Source organism: Pseudorca crassidens, unplaced genomic scaffold (genome assembly GCF_039906515.1).
Source record: "Pseudorca crassidens isolate mPseCra1 unplaced genomic scaffold, mPseCra1.hap1 Scaffold_64, whole genome shotgun sequence".
Classification (NCBI taxonomy): Eukaryota; Metazoa; Chordata; class Mammalia; order Artiodactyla; family Delphinidae; genus Pseudorca; species Pseudorca crassidens.
The window spans coordinates 1,992,334-1,998,182 of NW_027136316.1; the positions used below are offsets into that span (position 1 = coordinate 1,992,334).

The window sequence follows — 5,849 nt, forward strand, 5'->3', positions numbered from 1 at the left end:
TGAAATATGGATGGTCTAGAAAGTCATTTATTTTTTTTCTTGTCAAGATTTACCTCTTCCGGGTGGAAAGAGAAAAAGAGAAAGAAAGGAAGGAAGGAAGAAAAGAATGACAAGAGATGTCCCTAAGGGTTCACTGGTTCTCCTCCATAGGGGCCTGGCCGTGACCTCAGCAGAATATGCCCTCAGGAGACCAGCACTGTACCTCATGTGACCCCAGGGTGACTGCAGGTCGCAGGGCACTGCTTCCTTGTCCCAAGCACAACAACTTGCCTGGGGGCAGCTTCCCTCCTCACTAGAGTCTCTCCATGTCCGGACTTCATTTTGCCACAATGAGGGACACTAATAGTGGGGTCATGGTCATGTTGGATGATGTTGGGGATTCCAAGGAAGGGCAGCATGGCTGGGCTTGTGTCCTCTGGGCCTACTGGCAGCTCCAGGTGAGTGGGGTAAGTTGGGGCCAGGCAGGGAAGCAGTACTCAATGTTAGTCAACTGTAGACTTTAAATGGTTAAAATGGAAAATATATGTTTTACAATTAAAAAAAAACCTCCAAAAACCCTGGCATGTGAATGTACGTAAAACCTTATGGCTTAAAAAGAAAAATTCTTAGGCCAAACGAAGGAGTACATTACTGATACATTCTAAAGCATGAGCCTCAAAAGCATGATATTCAGTATAAGAAGCCAGACATAAAGGGCACATATTGTATGATTCCAGTCACATGAAATATTGAGAATAGGCATATCTGTAGAGACAGAAAGCAGATTTGTGGTGGCCACGGCCTGAGCATAGGTGGAATAGAAGAGACTAATGGGGATGAGGTTTCTTTTTGAGGTGATTAAATGTTCTGTTATTAGTGCCAATGGTTGCACAACTTTGTGAATAGATTATAAGTCACTAAATTCTACACTTTTCAAAGGGTGAATTTTATAGTATGTGAATTATGTCTCAACTTAAAAAATGGTGATTAATAAATGTGATTTTTAAAATAACATGGGAAACATTATCATGAGTTTTATTTGCTTCCTGCCATCCTAAGCTCTGTAGATATGAAAAAAGACCCCCCAACACACACACACCAAATGAGAACAAGCACTATTTACTCAGAACTTGTCTATAGAGCACAGGAGTCAGCCACCACCACTCACATCAGGCTGAGACTCAGGGCACACATAAGTGTGGGGACACTTTCTGGTGGCAAAAAAAGGAAGGCATGTGCTCCCCAGAGCTTGTGATGTGAGGAGGCTGGAGACAAGTTGATAGGAAGAGGGTCGTCCTAAGTGATTACTTAAGGGAACATATTTGGCTTTCCCCGCATTTGGTTCTACATGGAAAGGACTGAAAATGATGAAGCTGTGAGTCACTGACCAAGTCCTGACCCTTGGGGTGCATTGTTGCGGTGGTTGGAGTCTGATTTTCCACATTGGCTGCTGCAGGGTGTGGGGCAGGGCCTTGTGGCTGGAGGGAGAGGTTCCCAGGCTTCCAGGTGGTTTTAGAAAATTCTGCATCCCAAAACCCTTCTTCATCATCTTCAATCAATCAGATACTCTGTGGATAGAGAAACTTGAATCAATGTTTTTAAAATTAACTGCAAACAGAATTGTCAATGACTAATGTACAATATAATGACATACTAAAAGGCAAATATTAATAGAAGAATCAAACAGAATTTTATAAATTCCTTCCAAACAATGAATATGGTCAATTAAAATCACACACTCATGAACTGCAGTATTTGGTAGTACATATCTGTGTGAAAAGAATTTTCAAATATGAAACATATAAACCATGCAAAATCTCCTTATAAGTCAGCATTAACAACTGAAATTTTGATGATAGGAATCTGTAATAAGCTAAATGGCATCCCCCTTGTCAAAGAATTCCATTTTTCTCATTAGCAGATTTGTATCGCAAAAAAATGTACTAAATATATTTTAAATTTCATAGATAAACACTTTGTGAAAAAAAGCTGCAAACGATAGTAATTATTACAGTAATGTGGGTTTACTGTAAATCTGAGGATTTCTTATTTCACTAATGTTCACATTGGAGTGACTCTCACAACAAAAAGAATTTCAATTCATTGAAATTTCTTCTTGCCCCAATACCGAAATCTGGCCATCTGGTCGACCTTGCCGCTGCAGACGCCAAGTGACGTGCAACTGCTGTGAACTTCAACAGTAAGTATCCAGATCGCACACGGGCGAAGGCGCACCGCATCGTGCCTGACACCCGTCCTCGACCCAGGCCACCATCGGTCTCATTTCTCCCCCTGGGTGATCCTCCCCTGCGCCCACTCGTCTATAGGTCGTTTACTGTCTGCAGAGCTTCTTCAGAGAAGCTACCGACAACCGCGCCCACCCAGGACCGCGGCCTGGCTCGTATTTCCTCCCGACCATCACGGATGCCCCGGGCGGGCCCTGTTTCCCAAAGAGAAACGGCTACGACCTACGACCACGGAAGCCTAGGAAGAACTGCCGCCCCTCCAGGAGCGCCCTACACGCTTGCCCTCGACAGTCCGCGGTGAGGGGACCTGAACAGGTTGGAAACGCAAGCGCCACGCTGACGAGGCGGCCAAAGAGTGGGGAAGGGAGCTCCCCGCGTAGACGTTGGTTCAATCTGCCGGGTGGATCCCATCTGTTGACCCGCATCCCATGCCCCTGCCTCAGGGCGATACCCGCCCCCGTGACCGCATCGCGTGGAACCCGGAGAAAATGAAGTGGCCCTTGTTGAGCAGCCCCAACGCCAAAGCTGCACCAGGATGGATCCGGGCCCCCAAGTCGGCGAGGAGGCACCGACGGATCGTGACACACGGTGTACGACGCTGTTCACAGCGTCGTGGTCACACGTAACAGGACGTGAGGTCTCCGCGGGCCAAGGGGCACCAGGGAATGCTGGTCGACCGGCGCAGACCTCCCCCAAAACCTGCAAGAGAGCTCAGCCCCGGCCCCACAACACACATCGCTCCACATTCAATCTCTGGTGAGAGCAGGAGGCGCCCACCACTCCGCAGCACCGGCATGGTCGCCACCAGCGTCGTCGGCCTCCCGGAGCTCTGGCCCGCGCCTGGAGGGCGAGTCACATCCCTCGCGAAGGTCGCCAAAGCTCAGGAGGGAAGGGACAATATAAAAGCGGCCGCCAGATGGCTCCCGACAACGGGCTTGAACGTCAGCGCGATGGATTTTGATCGCTGGACGGCGAGGGATCAGCTCCGACCGCCCAAACGCTCGAGTTCGTCTCGGGCCGTCCACCTAGGAGCTACCGGCCCCTAGCAGCGGACGGGGCTGGGAAGATTTGGGCAGGAGGATGTCGCGAAGGAGATGCGCTCCTCACGCTAATGTGGAGAATTCTGCAGTCAGAACCCTGACTCTGGACACTTGGGTTCCCTTAGTGCCCAGCCTCTTACCTCCTTATCAGGAGACCTTAGCAATTCATTTGGTTGCTCCAATTATCTCTGCCCACCCTACACCTGTGCAGGTCTTCTCTCCATGAGCCTAGAGCTGATTTCCCAAGGAAGACAGCCCCATGCCATTGCAGGTAGGAGCCAAGGAGACAACTGAACATTTGCATCTGGACCTATGAAAGAAATTTTATGTATCCAACGCAGGAAGATACAAGACGGAGAGGGTCTTATAACTTTAGCACCACATGAGCATAGCTTTCATGCAACAGTAACAAACACTCAGCAAGTACAGGGGTGTCCGGAAGAAGAAACACACACACACACGCACACACACACACACACATCCCCGGGTCTAATAGGAAAACTTACCAGGGCTGGCAATGGTGGGATCAGAAAGCCCATTTTTCCCACTTCTGGGGTTCCCTGGGCTAGAATCCCAGCTCATTCAGGCAGATCCTGGTTGTTTTACTGATGGATCTGTGTGGGAGTGAGGTCTTGGAGCTCCACAGACTGTCATTTGCTGTCCAGTGCTCTACACTTCGTTTTGTGTACTATGCCCCTTCTCGTCCATACACAGTCATAATTAAGAAAATAAGAATCTGCAGGCATTGAATTCAACTTTCTAATTTGAATGAAGGTTAAGAACACAAAGGAACAGAGTTATGTGAATAATTTTGCTAAGGAACTTACCTTTATCTTTTTGAAGCTATCAAAATGTTAATGAGTAGTCTGTAAAAGGTTAATCTTTTTAAAATTAGAAAAAATAAATGATCCTTTATTGCTGTCTCTCACCAAACCCCACTCACCCCAGCACCTATAACATAGGACTCACCTGATGAAACGTCTGCTCCCCACTGGCCTAGAGATTTCTGTTCTGAGTCATTCTCTATCCCCTGTGTTCACCGCATTCCTAAGTCCACTGCAGCCAGTAACATGATGAAGGAGGCCACTGAGCCCAAGGAATGACCTTTCAAAAAAGAGAAGGAAAATACTTCTCCTGTTTTCTGTGCGGTCACAGCCTTAATGGAGGCTGGAGCAAGTGAAAGTAAATGTTGGGAAAGAGAGTGTTTCTACATTGGTCCCTGACCTGCCATATCCCTAACAGGGTGGTGAACATAACTGGCGTTAATATTTCCTGGGTGCACTTAGAAGACCCGGACCCAAAGTAGAAACCTGACCATTTGGCAAAAGATGGATAAATACAGGAATCAAAGTAAGCTTTTTTCTCACTTGTTGTTTCATTATCAGGAACTCTGCCACTACCTGCGCTCCTCTGCATCCTTATGCAGGGACAATGCAGAAATCAAGCAGATAAATCTGAAGAAAGAGAAAACAGCCATGAGAACCCAGCCTTTCAAAGTATTGTTAGATACATCAGGCATCAATCCCCAACCACTCACCTGGGAGTGACTCCTCCCACCTTACCCACAGACATGCGCAGACAGAAGGAACGCTTTTTCTTCCCATTGTCAAGAACAAGGCTGCATTGGCTACTCGGCATGTGCAGAGGATATAATATCCCCATTTTGCAGAAAACAATGCAAATTATGGGGTTCTATACTTTGATTCCACTTACTGTTCACTTATTATTTTAGTAATATTCAGTTCCTAGGATTAACACTTATTCCCAGGTAACCCTTACCATGATCTCCTGGAGAGTCCTGTCTCCACATCAAGGACACCTCTTGCAAAGTTCTCATTTAATAATTCTTGGTGAAAGGCAGCGTCATTTGTTCTCCAACACCCATTCCAGGACTTTAGCACCCTACCTTCCCTGTTGCGCCCCCCGCCACCTTGGATGTCCTTGCCCTCAGTCACTTGGTTCCTCCCCATGTGGAAATCAGCAACATCAGAGACTCAACCCTAGCTCTACCCTCCATGTCCTTGGACATGTGGTCAGGAGATTTTCTATCAATTTAATGGAGGATGGAACAATCTGTGGACCCATGTCTTTTGACATTACATGTCAAACACTAACCTGGGCTTTGATGAAAAAGTAGTTGATTAAACATAGCTCATGGATATAGTGTTGGAAACATAAAGAAGACCTAAATCTTAATCAGAAAGCTATGACAAGTGAGGGTTTACCAGATAGAAAATCTGTGTGAATTCAACAAAGTAACATTACCTGTGCATGTAACTAACATGGGGAGATTTTCAATGAAGACCATCACTGAGGAAGCCGCCTAGAAGTCACATGTAGAGAAATGACTGAATGATTATTATGTGAGTAATTTTTAACAGCCTCTCTTTCCTTGTCAATAGCAGGGATTTCATGCTGGAGAAGAGCCCACTGAATGCAATGAATATGAGGACATGTCACATACAACAACCTTAACTCCACGTGTGTTACACTATCAGCCCGAATGGGAGAGACTTCAGCCTTTATTCATCACTGAATTAGCATAAGCTAATTATACTAGGAAACCATGCAGATACCAGAATGT

At 46.3% G+C, this 5,849-nt stretch overlaps 1 long non-coding RNA gene across 1 annotated transcript; it reads right to left on the bottom strand.

The window, feature by feature from the left end:
- Positions 1-1,082: 1,082 nt before the first annotated feature.
- LOC137218246 (uncharacterized) lies at positions 1,083-2,500 on the bottom strand. The gene is made up of 2 exons (XR_010940569.1): positions 2,008-2,500; positions 1,083-1,547 (listed from the first exon to the last, which is right to left on the bottom strand). It is a non-coding gene; the product is annotated as an uncharacterized lncRNA (long non-coding RNA).
- Between the last annotated feature and the right edge of the window lie 3,349 nt (positions 2,501-5,849).